The sequence below is a fragment of the Panthera pardus genome, unplaced genomic scaffold (assembly GCF_024362965.1).
Source record: "Panthera pardus isolate Hobbes unplaced genomic scaffold, ASM2436296v1 HiC_scaffold_13, whole genome shotgun sequence".
Lineage (NCBI taxonomy): Eukaryota > Metazoa > Chordata > Mammalia > Carnivora > Felidae > Panthera > Panthera pardus.
Genome location: NW_026526688.1, coordinates 27,922,496 through 27,949,310, shown reverse-complemented (window position 1 = coordinate 27,949,310; position 26,815 = coordinate 27,922,496).

Genomic DNA, 26,815 nt, shown 5'->3' with positions numbered 1-26,815 from the left:
ATTCGTTTGTGTCTTGCCTCCCTCCCACATAGCAGGACAGGAACTCTGCCTCAACTTGGTGGGCCTGAATTTGGCTCTCCTCTGCTCTTCTGGGCTAAGGCCAAGAGTCTGCTATTCCCAGAAAAGGCTATGGTTAATTTGCAAGTAAGCTCCAGAGTGGAAGGTTGGAAGACACTGCCCAATGGTGTATTCTGCTCATAGTGTCTCCTTTGTAAGTATGTTACTCAGTTGTTGACAATCTGGGAATCCTTTCATATCTTAGCCTGTAGACCTTCTTAGAACTCTATGGTAGCAGGATATAGTTGTGGCTCAGACTGATAGCAGGCTCCCAAAGTGTTCTATAGTTCAAGTTAAGATTTTCAGAGACTGTAGTAAGCAGGTCCAGCCCCGGTTGGAGTTAGTACCTGCCTTCTGATGGGTAAAGACAAAGATTCTGAGTTCTCTGGGGGTTAAATTACTCATTGATGGGCAGGTTGCTGAGTCTTCTTTTTTTTTTTTTTTTTTTTTTAAATAAGCTGTATGCCCAACATGGGGCTTGAACTCTTGACTCTGAGATCAAGAGTTGCATGCTCTACTGACTGTGCCAGCCATGCATCCCTGAGTCATGGTTCTTGATTGAGTGGGGAAAGGAGAAGAGCAGCATCTAGATGGAGCAAGATTCAAGGTCCTGGAGGGAGTAGGTTTCTACAATCAGGGGTGAGGCTGTAATTCAAAGCCCAGATAAATGGTCTGGATTTAGAAAGACTCTGATTTCCAGCAGGGAATTGGAAACAGTGAGAACCTAAGAACTTGACAAAAGTAGAGTCAAAAAAAAGTAGAGTCAAAAAAGTAGAGACAAAAGCTGGAAGCCCACTGGAGAGGGTAAAAGGACAAGTTGGTGCTCATAGAAGCTCACCCAGGAACTCTGAGTAGCAGGGAAAAAATTGCTTACTTGGTCTTGCCCTTTTTCTCTGCTCAGGCTGTCTCTTTTGCTGATCTGCCTCATTGGATTTTTTGGCAAGGACTTACACTCAGACTCCTGGGGGAGCATTTTAGCTCTGGGCTTCCTAGAGGAGGTGTCAAGGTTTGCCCTCCTTTCCAGACTGGATTATATGCCCCTGTCTATGTACTTCCGTACTACTCTGTGAAGATTCCTAACAATGCTCTTACCACCTTTTTTTATCATCATCATCATCATCATCATTATCATCACCACCACCATTATTCAGTTTTCAAGACAATATTTAACTATGAAGTATTTCTTATAGAATAAAGCAGAAAAATAATATAGCAAATACCCATTAGCCTGCCATCCAGATTTAGCAAATGTTAATATTCTTTTTATTAGGTTTTATAAAGAAATAAAACATTATAGATACAGCTAAAGTCCCACCTCTCCATCACATCTCTCCTTCTCTCTTTGGACAGAGGTCAGCACAAAATGATTCTCCATATCAGGATGTGAGTCTCTGGAGTGTGTATTCTTAGAGGTAGCAGCATATCTTATTCATCTTGAATTTCTAGCTAATAGTCATGCGTAATGCGAACTAGGGATAAATAAATATTCAAACAATGAAAGAAAGAATGGATGGCAGAGTATTTATTATTATTATTCTATCCTTCACTGTATCTAATAGGGGCTCTATAAATGTTTGATGAGTTGCAGAATAGAAAAAAAAATTCGGTCTCTTACTGAGGATAATTTCCCCTGTTTTCTCATGCTTCTTTCTCTTTTGTGTTGACTAATAGCATGCATATGCCTCTAGCTCTTACAAAGAGATAATGTTTGGACATCTTTAGGCTTTGCAAATCTGTGACACAGAAACATGATCTACTCTGAGGAACTTACAATGTATACAAAGACCAACTTGATTTCCTCAGAATTAATCTTGGATGCAAAAGAAAAAGGAGAGAAAAGAAGAATATATGTGAAGGCATGTGATGTTTCCAGGAAGAAATCAACTAAATTAAAAAATATCTTTATTTTTGAGAGAGAGGGAGAGCGAGAGCGAGTGGGGGAGGGACAGAGGGAGAGAATCACAAGCAGGGTCTGCTCTCTCAGCACAAAGCCCGATGTGGGGCTCGAACTCACAAACTGTGAGATCATGACCTGAGCCTAATTCAGATGCTTAACTGACTGAGCCTCCCAGGCACCCCAAGGAAGAAATCAACTAAATTAATGTCATTAGAAACTATCTGTGTTTACACTGAGAGGAAAATATTGTAGACTACCATTTCACATAATCCATTATCAGAAAATGCCAGCCCCAATAACTTGATAAACACAGGTGTGGAAGCTTACACAAATAAATGCACACACTCTGTTCATTTGTGTCTCTCCTTTTTGTGTGTGGCTCCATAAAATGTCTTGGGAGACTTTTACGGACTTGGATGTATAGTGTAGAAAAACTAGACTTTTAGCTCTTATTATAGGAAGCTTCTCAAGATAAATTTACACAAGCAGTCCTACAAAATGCACATTTTTTCCACAGGATACTGGAAGTCTCTTCCATGCTTCCATGTATTCTTAACCACCTGCTTTCTTGGTTGAAGGATATTGATGTTTCCATACAAATTTGGAGCAAAGGCTTGGTTTTATTCATTTTGTCCTCTGAATGAGTGATGGTTTTCAAAATGAACATACTGAACAGCAAATTATTATCCCATTAAGGGCCTAAAATTATAGACAGCTGAGCCAAACCTGCTACCCACTCTTTTTTTCTGGATACAGCCTAACAAACTAGCTACAAATTCCAGATGATCAATTTGCCTACCTGTAATGGTAATTTACAAAACCCAGCATTTCACTTTAAAGCCATTGAGAGGCAGTCTTGAATGAAAAGCTTTGCTTCAAGCACTCTTTGGCAAAAAGCCTTTTACTAGGGCTCTTGCATTTTTCATGGTTTTGATGTCCAGCCTCACCAGTTCCTTTTTCTTTTAAGTTTATTTTTTAAAAATTTATTTTGAGAGAGAGAGAGAGAGAGACAGTGCGCAAGCAGGGCGAGGGGAGGGAGAGGAGACAGAGAATCCCAGGCAAGCATGGCACTCACTGTCAGCACAGTACCTGATGGGGTCGCTTGATTCCTACTAACCCTGAGATCATGACCTGAGCCAAAATCAACAGTTGGGTGCTTAACAGACTGAGCTACCCAGGCGCCCCATCAGCAGTTTGCGATATCAGAAAGGAGTCCTCCACTGTTGGTTCCATTACCACATTGACCATTAGTACATCGTCTCTCTACATGAAATGTAGTCGGCGTCCAGTACCTTTTGCACAATACATGTGGCCGTGAGGGATGCATGATCATATCCATTATCTCATTTATTAATTAACTCATTCAACATTTTCTGAGTACTCACTAATGTTCTAGGCATCGAGACAAGAACTAAGGATTAGAAGTTGAATAAGAAACAGTCACTGCCCTCATGGAGCTCACAGCCTAGCAGGAAAGAGAGACACATAAAAAAAAGAAGGCAATGCGATGGCCTGTAATAGAAACAGAGACAAGGTGCTACCATTAGGTCTATATTGATTAAGCAGCTTCTGAAGAACATAAGGAGCCCTTCTATCAACCATGTTTCCTCCATTCTTACAGTCCATGGTGTTGTGTAATTGTTGTCTTCAAAGGTAAATGAACACCAATTCACGATGGAAAGAGTTTCCAGGAATTCCGGGTTCCCAACATTCCCTTCATGCTCCTCGACATAGTATACTCCAAATGAATTGGATTTGCTCATTAGGCACAAATACACATTGCCCTGACTTCCTTCTGCTCATGCTTTCTCCTGTTCTTGGTCTGCCTCCTACCTGTTGCTTTACTTAGAAATCTGACGTAGTTCAAGGCCACGCCCACTTTCCTCTGAGCCCCTGGAGGACTTGGAGCCATGAAGCCTAGGGCACAGAACATGTGATTGTGCTGGAGTGTTTGAAGTCCATCTGAGTCTCCACAGTGGACTGTGAGCTCCCCAGGGGCTCTTAGTCCCTAGGAGAGCATAGAGTGGCTCAATGCAATTTCCAGTAACCACTTGTTTACAGAATAGGAACCTTTTGATACCAAGGAGAGAAAATTCAATTCAGATTTTCCTGGTTGAACTGTTATCAGGAAATCCCCTAGATTCACGGTTTGAATTTCATCACCTTTAAAGTGAGGAATGTTTACAAGCCTAATTATAAAGTCCCCTTGTCTGGAAACCTGACCTGAAGGGGTATCAAAAAGCTTTCTTTCTGTGTTCTGATTTTTTAGGACATAAATATTCCAATGAATTTGATACCTGGCCAGAAAAAATAGAAGCCTCTAATTAGATGGGGGAGATGTGCCTCCAAACAGAGGTTTTGACTCACAGATCCACAGTTACATGCATTGTCTTGGAATGGACTTGTCATTAGCCTGACCTGTGCAGCTGTGGCAGAGGTTCATTCTTTCAGCTGAGAGGGGTTCTATTCCTGAGAACTGGTGGGTAGAGGCAGGATCCTTCATCCTGTAGATCCTGACGTGATCTTGATTGTGATTTGTTGGGGTCATGAAATCCGGGTCCCTGATACCTAGTAACCTCACAGGGATTTGGTAACCTTCCTCTGAGTTGGCATTTTCATAGTTAGCACAGTAACAATTTGATAAATTATAATGAGAAGTCAATTCCATTGTGGAATTGAAAAGAAATATACATGGTTTTTAGCTGCAGAGTCTTACAATTTAATAGGGGAAAAGGCAAGAAAAACACATTTCAAAGGCATGAAAATGGAAAACAGACACTTAAAAATTCTATCCAGCTTTTGGTACTCTGCACTTCGGTCCTGGCTGAGCCAGGTGGTCACTCAAGTCAGTGGGTCTGGGCACCTGGAACATCAGCTGGGGACCATCTTCATTTGGTCCTGTGATGATGTTAGGCTCCACAGACAGTCCCAGTTTTCTTTTTTTAAAATAAAAATCTTTTAATGTTTATTTTTGAGAGAGAGACAGAGTCTGAGTAGGGGAGGGGCAGAGAGAGAGGGAGACACAGAATCTGAAGCAGGCTCCAGGCTCTGAGCTGTCAGCACAGAACCTGAGGTGAGGCTCGAACTCTCAAACCATGAGATGGTGACCTGAGCCAAAGCCAGATGCTTAACTGAATGAGCCACTCAGGCACCCCCCAGGCAGTCCCAGTTCTGAGGAAGCCAAAGGCATCACAGCACAATAATGGGTCCAAGCTGGTATTGTGTTGCAGAAATCCCTTGATTGATTTTACTGGCATTTAAAGGCATATCCAAGAGTAGATATAGGTGAGAAAGATATGTGGGCATCAGCAGGCATGGTGGGTGGTGATACTGACCATGTTTGGTTTGGATTATCTCATAACCAGATCTTGGGATAGTGGTCCTGATCCAAGTGGGAGACATCTGCAAGGTTAGATCAAATGTCCATGGATGTAAAGGCTCAAAGCATGGGGCCCAGGATTCCAGGTAAGGGGTTAAGAAATAGAATTTGGGTCGATAGGTAGAAAGAATCTTCCACGGTTTCACAGAATGGTGAACTTTAGTAGGGTTTTGGAAGAAAGAAGGAATATCTTTATCAAGAAGATGGACACATGTGAAGCAAAGGAAAATGACGAGTGATTCTTATCCTGCTGAGTGAGAAGACTGGTCCACGTGCGGCTCTGTCTTGGGGAAATCTGAGACATCAGCCCTGGTGCCTCAGGGATGACCTGGAAGTCAATGGATCAGGGTGACATTGTCATGCTAGTAATGGGACATTTTACTTCTCATTTCAAAACCACTGTCGGGGATTATTTATTCATCTTCCTTGGCAGTCGGCAAGAGTTGGCAACCCCCTTGGCATGGCATAGTCATAAGGGAGTCTTGGAAATCTGTTGCATTTTAAAAATTGCATTTGAAATTCTGAGATATTTTAATCAGTTTAGGATCAATCTACCTCCCAAAAAGAGGATGCAAATTTGAAAACCATGCCATTGTAGCTCTTTAATAGCTAATTATGCTATAGGCAAGGAAATGGTTAGGCAGTGACTGTTAGAATGAATAATGACATGAGATGAAATACAAAACAAATCCATACCAGTTTTATTGGATTGGAAGTAAGAGACAGAGACAGGATGAAAATTTACCCAAATCTGATTAGGGAAATAAACCCTCAGACAGAGAAACGATGGATGGTGTGAGCTGATTAACTTGAGCCCCATTGGGAGGGAAATACCCTTAGACAATGCACCACTGAATTTCAGAGCTGGAGAGGGCTCAGACATTAAATCCAGATATGCTCATTTTTACAAATGAGAAAAATGAGGCTCAAAGGAATAAACAACTTGACAAAGGTCCTCCCAGCTAATAAGGGATAGGGTTAGAACTTGAATCCACATCTTCTGACCATTAAAAGGTTTTGAGGCAATTTGATGAATCACAGTGCTTAGCCCATGGATAGGCCTGACTGTCAGAAGTCCTCAATAAATATCTGTCAGGCTATGAGTCAGTTCTCCTTGCCATCTAAATCCCTTTGTCACTTGTCAAACAGTTGGGTTACCAGTAGGAGAGCAGCTAATACCGTGTACCATCCTGTGCCCTTTATTCTTTTCAGGTGTGGCAGGCCCCTGAGCTGAGTGTTGGTTCCCTTGGTTCTCAGAGAAGCTCTCCGTCTTGAAGCTGACTCATTTGACTTGGTTCCATGTGCATCTGCCTTGAAGAGCCCCCAGTGGGCTTGAGCTGTTGTCAGCTCAGAGAGCAAATGTAGAAAACCGAGCCACTCCTGTTCCTTCTCATTCTCACCTGGGCCCAGGGTGCTTCTCAGCAGTGCTCAGAGCTGCCACTTCCTCCACGCTACAGCCAGGGAGCCTTCAGTTATGTTTGCCTTTCTGCGTCCTTTATTTTGTATGTGGAATCAGTGTTAAATTCAGATTCTTCTTAATCTATGCATCCCAATTACCCCTTCTTGTATTTCTTCGGCCACTGCTTTAGATCAGGAACGAATTGTTTCCTAAGCAACATCTCTCACCATGGACAAAATAATTTTCTCTGCCATTGATCTGGCTATAGGATCTTTTTCATTAGGATTGAATGTGGCTTTCCACTCCCTTTTAGATCAAGTGTAAGATTTTATCACACCCCTTTTCTTTTCTTGTCAACTTTTATTTTGAATTTCAATATCTTTCAGTCTTGGAATGAAATATGAATCTATGGAAATGCTTGGGACTCACAGGGAGTAAAATGTGGGCATGTTAATATCAAAGCAGGCTCAACCCACAGTGGCTGGTAAATTTCTTTTCTAGTCCAGGAGCCTGAAATATAATTATGTATTTTTTGTCATTTCTTAAAAGGGACCTCTAGAAAGTGAAAAGCAGTTAGCTTTCTATTTATGGCACCTTATCATCTTTGTTTTGATAAAAAATGCCTTATTTTAAAAAGATTTAAAGTAGCACTTTACTTTCCATGCATCTGTTTTGTGCGTGTGCGTGTGCGTGTGTGTGTGTGTGTGTGTGTGTGTGTGTGTGTGTGTGGCTGAAGATGCTTTTGGATTTCTGGAAGCTTTTTAGTCTCTAGACATGTACATTGGAATGCAAAATGCCTAAGCCTTTCCCAAGATGACACTTCTTTAATTATAATGGTCAAAACAAAAATTCTGAGGTTTTGGTTTCTGGTTGAAGATGAAGGAGTGGGTGAAGAAGTGTTGGAAGCTGGCCACGTAGCAGGCGGGCGGCAATTAGAGGTGAGGACGCCCAGCACACTTGATATACTCAGGGGAGGTTTGTGATGACACATAGCCCTGGCCCAAATTTTGCTTTTCCCTTTAATGTATCCCAAATGCTATTTCATTAAGTAATTCTGACAGTATTTATTAAGGATCAACTGGATTCTGTATCAGGTGCTAGGGATTGAAAATGGAATAATATCCTACTTTACATTGTAAACACAGATCAATTTCAGATGGATTGCAGATTTTATTGTGAAAGATAATGCAGTTTTTAGGGTAGAGGTAAATATTTTGTGATCTTAGAGTAGGCAAAGTTATTTTAAGTTTATTTATTTTGAGAGAGAGAGAGTGCAAGAGGGGGAGTGGCAGAGAGAGAGAGAGAGAGAGAGAGAGAGAGAATCCCAAGCAGGTTCCATGCTGTCAGCACAGAGTCCGAAGTGGGACTCAAACCTACAAACTGTGAGATCATGACCTGAGCTAAAATCAAGAGTCCGATGCTTAACTGACTGAGCCACCCAGGCACCCCAAGGAGTTTTTTAAGAACAGGACGCAAAAAAGGAAAAAGAATAGACAAAGGGATAAAACAAAACCACTATATTAAAAAAATTCTGTTCACCAAAAGACACCATGAAGAGAGTGAAAATGTAGGTGAAAAAGATATTTGCCACACATATATTCCCCTAAGGACTCATATTCAGAATTTATAAAGAACTCTTATAAACCAGTAAGAAAAAAAAGAAATGCAATAGAAAAATCCACAAAGTGCTTGAATAGGGAATTCACAGAAGAGGATATTGAAAAGGTTCAATAAATGTGGGAAAATTTGCTCAATGTCATTAGTCATCAGGGAAAAGCCAGTTGAAGCCACAATGAAATACTAATGCATATACACCAAAATGGCTAAAAATGAAACAGACAAAAATATTTAAAAGTGGTGAAGATGTAGAGCAGTTAGCACGCTTACATGCTGTTTCTGGGAGTGTAATTTGGAAACCGTTTTGGAAAACTGCTTAGTACTATCAACTGACAAAACTTTTAACTCTGATCCAGAAATTTCAGTCCTAGGTAGACTGAACACACACACCCAGCAGATAAGTCATTGTAAGGGCTGAATGAGGGGTAACTAGGAAGAAAGGCAATGCATACGGAAGGTGCAGGCTATTCTTTTGAAGGACTTGGCCGGTCAGGTGGGAGAGATGGGATAGCAAGAAGGCAACTCTAGGTTAAGGGAAGGCTTTTGTAAGAGAGATGTGATCAAGAAATAGGGGTTAAAAACATAGGAGAGATGAGAATTAATTTGTGAATTCAGTCTCAGAAGAGATCTTGCTTAGACATGGGCATCTTGGCCTTTGTTTTCCCACAATGACGAGGTCTGGTATGGGCTTGATAATGGGTGACCGTAATCAAGGGCTCTTCTCTTGGACACCAAGACCAGAAGGATGATGGCAGCTGCAGGACAGGAGAGGAAGACCAGGAGAAGGATGCTAATGTTTCCAGTGGAATTAAGGCTAGTGAACAGGTGGCCAGGGAGGAGGGTACAAGAGAGGCTCAATGGTAATAGAACGGGGAAGCATGGATTCCAAAGGAGGGGGTATTTTTACACATGGGTAAAAGAGGAAAGTCTTGAAAAGGTGTAAGGAGAAGGAATACAGCAGAATCTAATGCTAATCATGTGCATGAAGAGTTTCAGAAAAAAGAACAGGCTGCACTTTAGAGGGTTCTCCAAAGTGATCCCATAATCATGCCAGCACCTTGCATAAGAGGAAGGCATTTGGCTTCTAAGAATAGGTTTCTCAGTGTAGTTCACAGAGCAGCGGGCAAGAAAAACAGTCAAACAAAGAAGGGTCACACTAAGCTGTAGGCTCCTTGAAGGCAGACACTGGGCTTTATCTGCCTCTGTCCATTGCAGCACTTGGGGTGTCTGTGTAGTGCACCTTCCCATATGAATGTCATGTGTGTGCGTGTATGTGTACATATGTGTATATGTATATACACACATGTGAGTGGGCATATATATGTCTGTATATGTATATAGGATTATATACACATATATAATCTCATTTGGATTTCTTTTTTTTTAAGTTTACTTATTTATTTTGAGAGAGAGAGAGTGAGCATAAGTAGGGGAGGGACAGACAGACAGAGGGAGAGAGAATCCCAAGCAGGCTCCACGCTGTCAGCGTGGAGCCTGATGTAGGGCTCGGACTCACAAACTGTGAGATCATGACCTGAGCTGAAGTCAGATGCTTAACCAACTGAGCCACCCAGGCACCCCTCATCTGAATTTCTAAACATTACATAAATTGTCTAAGTATTGGACCCCCTTTTAGAGGTACAGAACCTGAGGCTTACCTAGGTTAAATATCTTGTATGAGTTTGGAGGGAGTGGGAGGGCTAAGATTTGAACCTGGATCTTCTGACTCGTCCAGGGTAAAAGTGCTAAAAAAAAGGTTGTATGCGTAAATTCAGAAAGAATACACTGCTTTATGGGTTATTTTTATGTGAGATGGTACCTTGATATTTTTTTTTTATAGCATACACTGCAATATATTTTAAAGTGGCTTTAAAGTGAAGAAAAAAACCACAACAAAAAAACAAAACCCATAAGCTCATATTTTTTTTTCTCTTCTTGGTATCTCTGTGGATATTTGCACTTGACTATGAGGAAGTGAAAGAAATCCGTTTTCGCCTGACCTACCATAAATTTACTGACCTAAGTCTGCTATCAACCGATACGAACACTTAAACCATACTACAATCATTATAAATTCATAGAGCCACCTTGCCACTTTCCCACATACAATAGTGGTTCAATTTGAATTAATCATTGTGATATTAATAAAAAGAAAAGTTCTGCAAGGTGCCTTCTTTTGAGCACTTCCTATATAAATGGCTTCGATTTTCAGGGAAATGGAATCTCTTACTCGGAGAACTCCAGAGTACATTGCCATTCAGTTGTGAATATTTTGTGAAGCGGTTCACAAGCTCATAGAGCAGGGATGCTGGCAACCGCGTTCACTCAAATTCCAATTCCATCCTTCCCTGAATCTACTGGAGATTTTTTATTGCCACTTAGAAACCCCGACATTCTGCAAATTGTATGGTGAACGCTTAATGATTTCTGGAACAAGAATGAGGTAATCTTCACAGCCATTTAAAATATTGCAGAGGTCAAGGGGCATTTATGGTTTCCTTAATCACAGGCTGAATGGACTTTTTCAGTTAATCATTTAAGCAACAAATTGCATATATTATATATATTATCACATAGGAATCTGGCTTTTGTGTTCCTTCTAGGTGCTTTGGGTATCTGTCAGGAAGGCAGGAAAGTCAGACCAGATGGCATGGATTATTGTTGGAAGCAGATCATTGATTCATGCGTGCCTTTCTCCTTTTTCCCTTCCTCCACTCTGTCTTCAGTTCTATCAGCAAAACCCGTAATTGGCTATCTGGAAAAAAAGGGAAATTGACTCTCTTGGAATGGCTGCCTGGGTAGATGAAAAGGTGCTCCTCCTCCTTCAAATGACCATATGTGTGCTTTGTTCTAGGCTCAGACTGAACATATTAGCTTTTGTACGTGCTATGATGGAGGTGCAGATAAGAAGAGGATTTGAATGTACTTTTGTGGGTTAGAATTTCTGTGTTAAGCCTCTCTCGGTCTTGGACAGATAGGAGTATGTTTTTTTTTCCTCTTGGAAACATCTTTATGAATAGGAGGTATCTGCTAATCAGGTCATTTTCATCTTTGTAAAAATTTTGAAGGCAGAAGTAAGGGACATACCTGTGTGGCATCTGGCCCAGTGCTCTACACAATAAGGTGCTTTTGGATAATAATAACAATGGTGTGAATGAAAACAATACTAGCTCACACTTTCTGAGCACTGACATGACTGTGAGAGGGCATGGGGTTTTCAGATTATTATCAAGGCACGGAAATGACATTGCTCTAGCAGGTGGGATTCCATGTCCCCTGCACCCATTTACAGTTCATTTCGCAGCTTTAGGAGTTGCTTTCAGAGTCCTATTTTTAAACACTCTAAACCCTTTACTCAAAAAACTTGCAAAAACTGGTCATAAGGGAAAGGTTGTAGAGGGCTCAGCGGAATCCGGAACTGGGGGGTGGGGGGGGGTGGGAGCTTGCCAGCAGGTGTAACCATCACTGCCTGAGGGTGCTGTATGCTAAGGCTGCCTGGCTTGAGCCAGGAGGGAGGGGTGTGGTGGAGGGCTTCTTAACTGTGCTCAACATTTGCTCACTACTTGCGCTGGTTTAACCTCAATAGGCAAGTGAAATGGAAATTTCAAAGAAAACAGCCAAGGTATCAAATCCCCAGTTCCTTGGGGTCTGAATATAATTTGGATAATTGAGACGGGGTGAGGGTAGGGGGACGGTACTTAAAAAAATACCTAAGCAATTGCCTCCTGTGCCTTCTCCGTGTGGCTTTCTTAATAGAAAGCTGATTTGTGAGAGTTTCTTTCAGGACCCTTGCTATTTTGGTCCTCCTCAGCCGCCCCCAGACTAATGTTCTTTTTGAACTGTGAACCATCTGTGTGTGTAGGAGCTCCTGTGCCACCATGAGATGGTGGTGGCAAACCAGACTTCCTCTCCCCTCAACCAGAAGACACTTCATAGCTGAACAGCTCTGCAGGGTCACATGTTATTTTCCTCCCTGGTTGGTTCTCTTTGCTATAAAGAGGGCATGAAGGCAACAATTATGGATTACAGCTGCTCATTGTGGCCATTCTTAGTAGAATCAACCAACTCCCCATCTTAGAATGAGTTTATCTCCCTGGAGAATCGGCCCATGTTGGGGAAGCCATATGTGTGTGTTTTTGTTTTTTTTTTTTGAATTGTCAAGGTCCCAGCCACTCATTCACATGTGTCTGATCTGAAAGCAGGCCTCTCTGAGTAGGTGGTGGCTGCTCGGAGAGATATTTGCATTTCTGACCTGCTGCATGCCTTTGCTGAATGAAATTCATATAATTACTACACACCATGACTTCCTCTGGAGTTGTATCCGTTCTGGTTGGCTTTTTTTCTTCCTCCACTTCATCAGCATCCAATTAATTAACGGTTGTCATAGCGACTGTTGCCATGACAGCATAAAATTCTCCCAAAGGGCTTCTCATTCATATTCTAATGAAATACAGGCACATAGCTGGGTGGCTGGAAAAAGTGGTAAGGAGAATCCAAGAAGAATGGAAGAGGAAATAGGAAAAGTCTGCTTTGTCTCAAAGTCCTGCCTTCTTTGGCTTTAGCCTCAGACTGCCTTACCTTAGGAAGAGTATCTTTATTTTTCTTTATACTTTTCCCTAATTTCTATTTTTTCCCTAATTTTTCCCCCTTTTTTAATGCCTGCCTGCACCCGGGGCCAGAATAATATAACTATTATTGGGTAAAATGGGCTTTTCCTGCCTTAGGGCCTTGTTCTTCATTCATTTTTTTTTTTTCTGATTCATAAAGTGAGGGGCACATTGTTTTTCTTCCATTGTGTCGTCTGACAGGTCTGCTGGTGGGATTTCTAATGGATTCTTCATAGGTCAAGGAAAGGAAGTGGGGCTTTGTCACTTACACTTCCACCTCTCAAAAGAAGTTATCTGCCACCTGCCCACATATAATTTCCCAGAAAGCAGTAGTTCTAACAAGATTTCTTCACTGCCCTTGCAAATCTGTCCACTGATGACACACCTCTGTTTGGTATCTAACTGTACTCATTCACTCTTTAAAAAATATATATATATTTTAATGTTTATTTATTTTTGAGACAGAGAGAGACAGGGCATGAACGGGGGAGGGTCAGAGAGAGGGAGACACAGAATCTGAAACAGGCTCCAGGCTCTGAGCTGTCAGCACAGAGCCCGACGCGGGGCTCGAACTCACGGACCGTGAGATCATGACCTGAGCCGAAGTTGGCTGCTCAACCGACTGAGCCACCCAGGCGCCCCTAAAAATATTTTTTTAATGGTCCTTTTTCTTCAGAGATAGAGAGTGAGCAAGCATGAGTGGGGGAGGGGCAGAGTGAGAGAGGGAGACACAGAATCTGAAGCGCTCCAGGCTCTGAGCTGTGAGAGCCCGACGCAGGGCTTGAACTCATGAGCCCTCATGAGACCATGAGGAACTCATGAGACCATGACCTGAGCCGAAACTGGATGCTTAACAGACTGAGCCACCCAGGTCCCCCTCATTCACTCTTTTAGTTCCTTAGAAAGGTGTGAACATCTCCAGGGCCCCACGACCTTTGCTCACCAGCTCCTAACAGGGATGCTTCATATGTTGGCCTGAGGTCCTCAGCACCTGTGCTGTAATTCAGGTCCCCTCATCTTGCTTGCCTTCCTGCCTCTAGGCTCTGCCCCCTCCAAGACATTTCTCCACCCAGCTGTCTCTTTAGAAATCACAGTCTTTTTTTTAAATATATGAAATTTATTGTCAAATTGCTTTCCATACAACACCCAGTGTTCATCTCAAAAGATGCCCTCTTCAGTGCTCATCACCTACCCTTCCCTCCCTCCCACCCCCCCATCAACCCTGTTTGTTCTCAGTTTTTAAGAGTCTCTTATGTTTTGGCTCTCTCCCACTCTAACCTCATTTTTTTAGAAATCACAGTCTTTAACATATCTGTCAACTGTCTCCAGCCCTTCAAGGGGCCACACCGGCTACAGCAAGGGTTCTCAAACTTCAGTGTGCATGAGGGTCACCTGTGAACTATGCAGATCCCTGGGTACCCCACCCAGACGTGATGATCCAGCTTGAGTCCAGAGTACAAAAGTCCAGGGTAGAGCCAAGGAGCTGCTTTTCTAACAAACATTCTAGGTTATTCCAGTGTAGACAATCAGCCTAAAGAAACATCAGCCTCAAGGTGAAGCCCAAATTCTTAGCGTGGCATTCAAAGCCCACGGCAATTTGATAGCAGTCTATTTCTGCCTTTTTAACTTCTCTTCTAGTAACGATTCTTCCTCAGTTCTTCCACCCCCATGTACCTGGGGTTCTAACCGTAACAAATTCTTCATTTTCTCCTCGTGCATGCCAAAGCCTTTGCTCAAACTGCCTTTGTCTGAAGTGCCCTTGCTCTCAAAGAGGACCGGAATATGCCACCCTAAAATATGCCACTTTAGCATAAAGATTATTTTGAGCTGAAGGTAGTGAAGAAACAGCAGATACAGAAGGAATTCTCTGCCCTCCCCCTCTCTGCCTAAAAGCAGAGCAGAAATTTCCCTTTGTGAATATGTCCCCCTCGTCCTCTCTCCCATATCAGGAGGAGAATGACTTTTAGTCACCAGAGAGGACTAGACTCATATCACTGGAGATCAGATTTAGTAATATTTCATTTAAATTTAATTTTTAAGGTTTAATTTAAGATTGTAGGAAGATTTAGTAAGGTTTGTTATGCAGACTTGAGTCTTACAAACCTTGTTAAATGACTCTTATATTCCATTAGATTTTCTCATATATTTACCTTCCCATAATTTACTGCTCTTACAAACTCAATCCCCCTTTTTCTTGTCTTGTCATTTCTACACAATTTATTGTCCTTTGTTAAAGTGGTATATAGGCTCACAGGCCTAACTTCTTCTTGGGGCCTCATTTCTTTTCTGTGAGGCTCCCCCCATGTGCATAGGAAATATACCCTTTTCTAATTAATCAGTCTTTTGTTAGTTTAATTCATATGCCCCAGCTACTGAAAACAAGATGGTGAAGGAAAGTTTTTCCTCTCCTACACTCTCTGTGATCTGGTCAGACTTCTTAGTTCAATGTCACCTCCTTGAAGCTTCTTAGTCTCTTCCAGATAGAATCACCCTTTCTATGTGTCCCATAGCACTTTATTAGGCCTATGCTTGTATTTACCACATTTTAATTTGCTCTTTAAGAATTGTATTCTTTGCTCCTTGAAGTTTCCTGCTGATAAAAGAAAACAAATAATTACTTGGCATCTATAAGTACTATTTGTGATGCAAGTTAACTATTCTCACCATAAAATGTTTTTTTTAAATCAAAACCAGCACCACCACCAACAGAGTTACCTGAATTGGGTCTTCATTCCAGGAAGCATGCCAAGGAATATACATACATGTTATCACTTACTATTCACCTCAAGCTTACAAAAGTACACTTAGGATTCCCTTGTTTTGGGGGTGTTTGGGTGGCTCAGTCGGTTGAGTGTCTGACTCTTGACTTTGGCTCAGGTCATGATCCCAAGGTCTTTGGATCTAGCCCTGCACTGGGCTCTGTGCTTGAATGTGGAGATTCCTGGGATTTTCTCTCTCTCTCTCTCTCTCTCTCTCTCTCTCTCTCTCTCCCTCTCTCCTCATCTCCCCATCTCCCCAATCCTCTAAAGTAATAAAAAAAAGAGGTTCCCTTGTTTTAACAGTAAGGAAAGGCCAATGACCTAGGCAAAGTCGAAAGCTAGTAAATGGCACAGTTGGAATTTATCCAAATTAGTCTGACTCTGGCTTACCTGGGTTGTTGATTTTAAGGTGGAGAAACTTGGCTGAGGGTACCCAGCTGCAGAGCAGGAGAGCCAGGCCATTGTGATTCCAAAGCTTGGTGACAGATACCCTCCACACTTTGAACCCCCGCTTCTCCTGTAGTTCTTGACATGGCTCATTGAGTTGAAGTGAGCCTGTTGGGTACTAACCTGATTCTTATTTTAAGGCTCAGAGAAGTGACTTATCCAGGGTAGTGTAGTCAGAAAGTGGCTGAGCAGAAACTAACGCAGTTGTTCACACACTAGAATGAAATTTCTGCCACATCACAGCTGCCTCCTCAGTACAGTGGGTGCTTGGGATAACTTGGGATGCTCATCACCACTTACAGTAAGTATTCTTTCAAGGGAAAAATAGATCCTGGGGTTTATTTATTTTTTTAAGACCATTACAGTGAACATGTAGAACCTGGGCTAAGTGGGGTCTGTGCAATAGACATGCATCTCATGGAGCTGCCATATTGTTATACCCGTTGTTGGCAGCCTTTGAATTCAGATCCAAGCAGACATCTGCAAGGTAGTTACGGTCTTCGGAATTAGGAGATCTCAGTCAAATGTTTGCTACTTAGTCCAAAAAGGACCATTTGGAAGAGGATTCAGCAGCACCCAGCAGCTGATGAAGGAAGGAGATATTTCTCAACTAATTTCCACAAATGGTTTCTACAACCTCACCTTCAAATCCCTTGCCAAACACAGTCTGCCTGCAGAGGAACTGAAACAGAAATGCTATTAACCCCATATGTTCTGTTTAGAAGAGCATCTGGATGACAGCATCTGTCTACCAAGCACCGAAAGTCAGCAGAGCCTCACTTTTCATTGGTTCCCAATCTTACTTTTGTCTCCTGCCCCATGGCAATGCTCCTACCCCATCCTGGGATAGCTGTTCCTCCATGGCTGGAGCTTTGTTCTGCCTGGGCTTCTGGGGGAATGGGCCGCTGTTGGCTCTCTTCCAAGGTAAAGCGTGCATTGAGAGGTCACTGGGTGCTGAGGAGAGGGCCCTGTGCAGGTGATGGAGGTTTATTGATTTCCACCTTGCCCAGCTGTATCACTCCCATGCACCTGCTGCTGGCGGCCAGTGTGATAACATACCCTGCTCAGGCGCAAGGGGAGGATGTTGTGAACAATTCATCTCCTGGATGATTCATCAGGCCTCTGCTTCCCGATCCATTCCTGCCTTCCCCCCACCCCCACCCTACATGTTATTAGCAGGAATAGCAAGGCATCCGATTTTGAAGAGGTGGAGGCCAGAGGGCGAAATTATTAACCTCCACGTCAACTCTAATTAATGCAGCAAGCCACCTGGATATTTAGTGACTGGAAATGAAATCAATTTGAGTTTTGAAATTTAATTTACATACAGCTGGTATGATAAATCAGTGACCCATTGCTAGGTAACTCACTTCTCTGTAGTTAGGGGAAGAATTTCTGTCCTCATTGTTATCTGGGTATTTTGCAAATTCAGAAATTAATCTAGAGCTGTCAGCCTCCCAGGAAAGGGCATGCTGGTGTAATGGCTTTGAAAAATTTAACTCACTGCGGCTTGGATATGACGAGGAAATGTAATTTCTATATTTTGTTTATAGCTGTTTTAGTTTAATTCATGATTCCCCCTTTCCCCACCCAACAGTGGAAAAAAATAACTAAATGTCTAATTTGGTTTGAGTGAATGTCTGATTTGAGCATTTAAACAGAGCCTTCAAGGAATGCTCAGTCTTTCGAGGAAAAAATGCTTTGAATCTCAGATTGCCTCCATTCTCCTACTGCTTGTCTCCCTAAAATGGCATCTGGTGTTCAGGAGGCATCCGGTGTGTGGGGGAAGGGCCGGTAGCTCTCATGGCCTCACCAGGGAGGGGAGGAGCTGGAGGCCTCGCATATGGGGGCTGTGGTGTCAGGTCGCTGCGTCTTTGTACTGGTCCCTGCCCGCTTTGGGCATCCTGTGTCTAGTGTGGCTTGTGTAGCCTGGGCCTGGTCAGGGGCATGTACTCTGGCTGACCTCTGACCCCCTGGTGGGCTGCAGTCAGCAGATGCGGGTCCCTAACGGGCCCCTGGCAATCATATATGTCGGTGCCAGGCTGGAAGGGAGGTGGCTTGGAAAAGTGAAATCTGAGGGCTCTCCTTGTTCCCTCCTTGTTTCACAGCCATGTGTTTGCCGCATGACCCTAGGTTGGTGCAGGCAGCGTGGGAGTTGTTCTCTCCCCAGAGATCTATATGAGGTCAGGGACCAGGTCTCCTTCTCTGTTAGGTTCACTTATTCAATGCCAAAGCTCAAAGAGGGGAGCAGGGGATGCAGGTCTAACAGCTTCGCTCTCCCCATGTCCTGTTCCAACAGCCTCCGGGCTGGAAAAGGGATGGATTTCTCCCTTCCGCTCCTGTGTGAGGTCTCCTCCTTCTGATGGCCTTCTTCCCCCGGGGGAGATGCATACACTCTAAGTGACAGTTGGATTTCTGTGTGTTAGTGTCATCCAGGCTTGGTCCTTGATGATTTAAAGTGGGGGGAGGGGTGCAAAGTGGTTAAGGGGATAGGGGCAGAATTGGGAAAATCTGCTTTTAAAGACAAAAGCCTGGCCCTAAAGCTAATATTTTGCTGTTTAACCTGGCTTCCGAATGCCATAAACTGACAGTTACTTTTTGCCATTCTTTTTGTATTCTTTCTGTAAAAATTCTGCTTTTTTAGGCAGATGAGAGTCTCTGGGTGCCTTTGGTAATTCTAGGGTGATGGCAACATATCCAGAAATCCAGAAGGAAAAAACTGCATGATTTTAAAGAAAATTTCACCTTCATTTCAACAGTACTGTGTGAGGTTTTGTCAGATGTTCTCATCTGACTGTAGTTCACAGAATGGGGACCCTTTGTAAATGGCATTTAAGAACCATCCATATTGTATGGAAACCAATTTGACAATAAACTTCATATATTGAAAAAAAAAAGAACCATCCATAACTTGTACATGTCAGCGTGTGCATACCTGTGTGTGTGCATGTGTGCATGTGTGCGTGTGTGTGCGTGTGTGTGTGTGTGTGTGTGTGAGAGAGAGAGAGAGAGAGAGAGAGAAGGAGGGAGGGAGAGGGAGGGAGAGGGAGAAGACAGGTGGGCAGTGATGGGCTGAGTAGTGTGGGAAAGGACATTAAAGGTGAAAAATCCAGGATTAAATTTACAGACAGAACACAAAAATTAAAAATAGCGAGTGAGATTAATACAGCCCCAGATTGATAGTGGAGTTCCGAGGGAACACGGGACCAAGAGGTAATCAGAGTTAGACATTTTTCACTGGAGAAAGACTTCTTAAAAGAGGCCAGGTTGGGTTCAGACTTGAAGGCAAGGTCTGTTCCGTGTGTAGCCAACTCTGATTCTGTGGCAAGAGGGAGTCTGATCTAGCTTTTGACCAGTGGTGGAATGTGATGACAAAATGATTGACATGGGTTCTTCCAGCCACTGTAGGGGGTAAAAATTGGAGCCCAGGGGAGCAGTGACATAGGCATGAAATGCTGTAGACATAGTGTAATGGGCTGAATGGCAGCTCCCCAAAAGGGATATGTAGGTCTTAATCCCTGCAACCTGTGAATGTTTCCTTTACTGGAAAAATAGGACTTTATAGATGGGATTAAGTTAAGGATCATGAGATGGAGAGATTACCCTAGATCATCTGCATGGACCCTAAATGCAGTCACAAATACTCCCCTAAGAGAGAGGCAGAGGAGACAGGGTGGCACAGAGAGATTGGAGGGATTAGCACAAACCAAGGCATGCATGGAGCCACCAGAGCCTGGGAGAAGCAAGGAGGCTTTTTCTGAGGGAGACTCTGGAGGAAGCGTGGCACTGCTGACATCTTGACTTTGGACTTTGAGCTTCTAGAACCATGAGGGAATAAATTTCTGTTGTTTTAAGCCACCTAATTTGTGGTAACTTGTTCCAGTAGCCAAGAGAAACTAATACATATGGATTAGAGGGGAAATAGAAAAGAAAGTGAGGGCTTATGCGATATTGGCCCTTTCCTCCGATACTTCCTCATGGACGGTCTGTGAAAGGGAGGACAGTAACCAAATGACTGCAAAGTTGTGAGCCGTGAGGCTGAGGTTTTCATGAAGGTGTGTATTTGTGACAGGGAATGTGCTATGCTTCCTATATCTCATTTCATCTTCCTGTGTGTTATGTAGTTTTGTCCCCTATTAAAAATTTAAAATTATGTTTATATATTTATTTTTTTTGAAAGAGAGAGAGGGCAAGCCAGGGTGTGTGGGGGGAGCAGAGAGAGAGGGAGGGAGAGAGAGAATCCCAAACAGGTTCCACAATGTCAGCGCAGAGCCTGATGTGGGGCTTGAACTCACGAACCATGAGATTATGACCTGAACCAAAAACCACAAGTCAGATGCTTAACCGACTGAGCCTCCCAGGCACCCCTGTTACCAATTTTAAAAGTAAGTGAAGTTTTATTTACCTCATAGTCACAGACACACACAAAGAGCAAATAGTCATAAGAGCTAAGAGGCTTATGATGAGAAAACCCTCAGACCCTACCCTACCCTTTCAACCTCCAGTCCCACGTCACAGTCACTTTCTCAGGCTTTTGTTTGTTTTTTGGTATTTATCTTCACCTATTACTGTTTTTTGATTTATTAGTTTTAGACAATATCTACTGATTTTCTCTTTTGATGCTTAGGGATTTCCTTCTCTTCTAACCTCTCCTCTCTCTGTGTCCCATCTGACAGGGACTTCCAGTCTGGTTGAGGTGACAGGACGTCATCTTGCAGGTTGGGATCAAGTCCCCACAATGTAGTGGTAACTCTGAAAGGAAGTGACTGAAAACTGGACTGCAGATTCTAAAACCCATCAAAGGGCCAGAAAGTTGAATGTGGGCATGGTGTGGGCATTTTGTGAAGAGTTTTCTTCTGAGAAAGTTGTGCTGATTCCCTGCCAGGGATGTCCACTCTCATCTGGAGCCTGTGAGGGGATGTCCCTCAGGATTATAGTGAGGGCCATGGGGGCCTGTGTATGTGACTTTCCGGGGACACCTGGAGGCTAAGAAATGGGCCCACTGCTTTGGTGGGAGAGACTTGCTTCTGGTTGAGATGGGTGTGCACTCCAGAGTTGGACAGGACAGAAGGCTACCGTTCCTGGAGGGCGCGATGGCAAGCCAGGGGCCGCTGAAGGAATGACTGCCTTCCCAGATCATGGGAGCTGTGCTCTAGCCAGCAGGGAAGTCTACAAAGAGCCAGTGAAAGTGCCCTGGAGAGCAAAGAGGAGCCATCTCTGGGCAACTGTATGGCTCAGTAAGTTGAGTGTCCGACTCATGATTTTGGCCCAGGGTCGTGGGATTGAGCCCTGCGTTGGGCTCTGCACTGAGCGTGGAGCCTGATAAAGAGTCTCTCTCTCACTCTCTCTTTCTCCCTCCCTCCCTCTGCCCACCCCTCTCTAAAATTTAAAAAAAAAAAAGAGGAACCATCTCAAAACCATTCTTTCAGGTATGAACCTTCTGGTATCTCTTCCCCCTTCCTCCCTCCCAACTGCAAGGAGGAGGTGAGTGACAGAGGGGAAGCTGATTACACCTCTTTCAACTGGCCCTACCCAAGGAAGAGAGACTACTTACCTCTAAATTAGTTAGGGAGATTTGATTTTTACATAGGGGTGGGCATTCTGATTATGAAATGGAGACTCATCTCGACATAATGACTTTAGGACTGAAGGTAAGTAGGACAACCCTGGGGCTGCTGAGGTTTTCATCCAGGGTTAAGGGAAACTTTCCTCACTGAACTTTTGTAAGTTTTAAAACTTAAAAAAAATTATACGTTTTGAGATAATTGTAGATTCACATGTAGCTGTAAGAAATCATCCCGGAAAAAAAAAATTATCCAGAGAGATTCTTTGTACCTTTTACCCACTTCCTCCCAAGGGTATAACATCTTGCAAAACTATAGTACAGTATCACAGGCAGGATTGTGACATGGACACAGACCATTTGCAATACCACAAAGATTCTTCCTGGTGCCCTTTTCTAAACACCGATCCACAGATAAAAAGCTCTTTCCTTTTACTGCTGAGTACATACTCCATGGTATGGACATACCAGTTTTTTTTTTTAAAACCATTCACCTGTTGAAGGACATCTGGGCTGTTGCCAGTTTTAGGGCTATTACAAATAATGTAGCTATAAATATTTGTGTCCACGTTTTCATGTGAACCTGTCTGCATTTCTCTGGGATAAGTGCCCAGGAGTGTAATTGCCGGGTCATATGGTCATTACATGTTTAGTTTTTTAAGAAACTGCCAGACTTTTTGCAGAGTGACTGAGCATTTTACATTCCCATCAGCAATGTATGAGTGATCCAGTTTCTCTATGAATATATTGAGAAAAAATTTTTTTAGTGTTTATTTACTTTTTTAGAGAGAGAGAGAGAGAGAGAGAGACAGAAAGAGAGAGACATGAGCAAGGGAGGGGCAGAGAGAGTGGGAGACACAGAATCCAGAGCAGGCTCCAGATGTGGAGCTTGAACCCACGGACCCATGAGATCATGACCTAAGCCAAAGTCAGATGCTTAACCAACTGAGCCACATAGGCGCCCCTCTGTGAATATCTTTTAAAGGGACGGTGGAAGATAAAAAGAAAATTGCATTTTGATGGCATCCTGTAGAAGAGGCCACTCTGGCCTCAGGAAATAGCAAATTTGACATGCCCAGCTGGTTCCGTGACCACAGGGTCTGTAGGGCGGGGAGCAGGTCTGACAGGGTTCTAGTGCTGTGCTATGGGAGCTGGTCGGAGAAGTGCCCCCAAACCTGAACCAGCCCCCTTAGTGGGAGGGCTTTGAGATAGCCCTGTTCTCTCTCAGGTATCTTTCACATCCATTGGTCAGGGCCATGGTGGTATCTGGGATTTGAGCTACTTTTCTATTGTGGAAACAAGAATCTCTTTTTTGTTTGAGCCTACTAGTTACTATTAAAAGCTGCAGTCACACGGCAGGCTGGAAGTGGAGATTCAGAGAAACTGTTGTGTTCCCACTCCCTGAGTGGAGCCAGATGGAGGAGTCAGGTTAGTGTGGAGACGGAAGAGAGGGGCTAGGATCAAAGCCAGGAAGGAGGACATTTCCCAGAGAAAGCCCCATGCAAGCAGGTGTAACCCTTCAATCACTGGGGTGGCAGGGATGCCTTCTAGCCCAGCTCAGCTCATCTTGTAAGGCTCAGCTATGAGTCTGCAAGGCTTATATGTGTAGGCTTGGGACCGAGTGCTTCTGTCCAATCCCAGCTCGATCTCTTGCTAGCTGTGGAAACTTAGCTGAGGTTATTCTAGCCCCTTCAAGTCTCTGGAATCTCATCTATGCAATGGGGGATATAATGGTACCTCCCAGGTTTATTATGAGGACTAAGGGGGCAATATATGTAAAGTCCTTAGAACAGTGGTCTCAAACTTGGTGGCACATTAGAATTACCTGGACATCTTTAAAGAATATTGGTGCCTCGGTCCCATTTCCAGAGATTGGGGTCATTATAATTGACCTATAGTGTGGATTATAATAAAGTCCTTAGGAGATGTACTGGGGGGAACTGTGTTCCCTCTCAAAGTCATGACCTTCCTGGACCCTCAGGATGTGATCTGATTTGTAAATAGTATCACTGCAGATGTAAATTAGTTGAGATGAGGCTATACTGTCATAGGGTGAGCCCTTCATCCAATTTGACTGATATTCTTGTAAGAAGAGAAAAGACCCAGAGACAGACATGCACAGGGACAAAACAATGTGAAGAGACATAGGGGGTTCTTTCCATGCAACCCCATTCTCTGAGGAAGACCTATTGGCGCACATCAAGGGGAAGCAGTAGATTTGACCACTGGGAGGGGAACACAGCACATTCTGTCTGCCCTGCACAGCATGTTCATGACAGTCTGAGAGAGCATGGGCTCCATGTTGATTTGGGTTATACAAGCTTGGGAAACATTGCATTCCACAGTCCCTCCTTTGAGGGGTCATAGTGCACATCAGCATTTTCAACTCTGGGAAGTCCTGTGGTAAAGAAACTTTTTTTTTTTTACTTTCCTTATCCCAGAATTTTCCAAACCTATTTGATCACATGAGGCCTCAGCCAAATTTTACGTCACAGGGATTATCCCAGCAGGATTGGTACACTTGAAACTCACTTAGGAAATTCACATGGAGGTGCCACCATCATAAGTAGGTATGTACTTATCTAGAGGGAAAGCCTAGAGGAAAATGATGCCCTCATTTTGTCACCAGGCAGGACTTGGCAAGGTGTGGGGGGTGGAGTGCAAAGATGTTTACAGTTCAAGGGCATAGGGGTTGGGTCCCACACAGAGGTTGGCTGTGTGCATGGTGGCTGTTCTCTAGAATAAGGATCAGTTTCCCTGCTGTGAAAGGGGCTCCTGGTCAGGTTGCAGGCCAGGATGACAGCACCCAATTAACCTGTCAGCCTTGAAAAGAATGGACAAATGCAAGCTGGGATGGTGAAGCATGGTTTTCAAAGAGTGGCACTGCTTGGTCTTCAGGAGGTTGAGGAAGGACTTAGCTTTGGAAGAGTGGAAGACTGGGTGATGTCAGTGGTCCTTGCCCTTCATGGAGGGCAGAATGGGAGAAAATGGAGCATAGAGGTCCTGTGAGATGTAAGCACTTCCCCAATAAATGGCACAACCTTGAGGTGGTGGAGTTAGGACTCAGAGCCAGGTCCCATACTCTAAATCCTGTGTTCTTTCCATTGTGGGATGCTGGTAGGGGTGAATCTCAGCTTATAGACTCCAATGTGTAAGGAATGCGGCTGTCTTCATCTATAGCTCAACTCTTTCAGATCCCCATTATGACAGAATGGCAGAAATTTAGTTTTAGTCCATTTGAGAATTGTTCTTACCCTTGGGGTTATACCCAGTTCCAGTGCTAGGGCACCATGTAAATGGGTAGAGCATGGCTGTGGTCTGTGGTGTCTTTTGTCTGTGTAGGTGTCTTGTAGGGTATCTTCCTGTCTGGCCCTTGGTCATCTGTTCATGATGATCGTCCCTCTAGCCATTGTTACTTTAGCTTTGGTGGCTCTACTTGTGTTCCAGGTGAGAACATGGGGTCTCTCACAGGCTTTCTCTGCTCTTGTTAGTCTAGATAACTTACATAGTCATTTTCTCTCTGGTATCTTGCAGCCTCTCTAAGACTTACTAAGAGGCAGGGTACAGGGTATTGCTCTCCTTCCCCTCCAGGGCATCAGCTTTTGAAAACTCAAACCAGGAAGGTAATCTTCCTTCTTTGTGTTCCACTCTGTCGTATCCTCTCCCTGGGTAAGTGAAAAGAAGAGCCAAGGGAGGAGGGGGAGGGAGAAAAAAACTATAAGACCTTGGGAACTACTGGACTGCTGGAGGGAAAGAACCCATCACTGAATACTTGAGTGACATTATTCTTCCAGAGCTCTCTGCCATTGCAATGGGCTCCAGAGGAAGGATGTCGAGTCTCCTCTTTCCCTGCTTTTGTAGATGGATAATTTCTGGGGCTCTGGGGCTCTACAGTGTATAAGTGTTGGAGTGGGGCCTGTTGACCTCCAGTTTTTAGTATTAAAAGACTTCCCAGGCTTGGATGACTAACCGTTCTGGTTTGTCTGGGACTGAGTGGTTTCCCAGGATGTGGGACTTTCATTAGTAAAACTGATATAGTCTGAGGCAAACTGGGTCTATGGTCATCACACAAGACACTTTGGTTGTTTTCCTCCAGGACTGAGATTCTGCCTTCTGTGTTTCTCCAATCTGCCATGTTTTCTCTCCGCTGTCCCTTAAATGTGGTGGGGACCATCATTCATGTATTGCATGCTTGTTAAGAATCAGGCACTTTATGTCCTGGATTAGTCTGACTTCCCTCTTCTGATGCCCATAGGATTCACCTTTCAGGGGGAATGTTGTGGTTCTGGAACTTGTCCACTGTGAGCCTTTAAGGACTTCCCTTTATCATTGCTCATTATCACCTGCTTGCTATCAGTATCTCATCTGTTTTTACTCAAATAATTATTAATTTCTGCATCTGTTCACACTCATGCCAAGGGATGGCCTTCCAATTAACCAGTGACTATGAGAAGGAGACAGATTTCTCTATCAGTGGATTAGTTGTCAGCATTGAGAGGCAGCAGGGAGCTCATGAAGTGTGTGTGTGTGTGTGTGTGTGTGTGTGTGTGTGTGTGCGCGCGCGTGCGTGTGCGCACGTGTGTGTGTGCACTTGGATGAGTGGGTGAGTGGGTTTGGGAAAGAGAGAAAGGAAGGTGGGAATTCAGTAGAGAAGACCATCTGTCCCCTGTAGCCAATTTTAACTCTTTCCCCCCTTTCTCCAGCCTTTGCATATTTTCCTGGTTGCCTTTGTCTCAAAATAGACTTTCAATATTAGAGATTTCTGACTTACTGAACTGTCAAAAACAACTCCTACCTCCTGTTCCCATTCTTCTTGAAGATACCTACCCAATAAATGGGACAATAGAAGTCCTACAGTTGAAGGAAATCTGGATTCTGTTAACATTTTCACACTAATTTCCCATGCTTCTTTTCTTGCTTTATAGCTTTGAAAAAATCAATTAGCCTCTCTGATCATTAGTTGTTTTGTAATAAAATGATAGTAAAGTCATCTATCTCTAGACATATTGACATAGTTTCACAATATGTTTTTGGTGATGCTGATTGTAGAATCTTTATTATACCATTCCTCTGCCCCAAGACCTAAAACA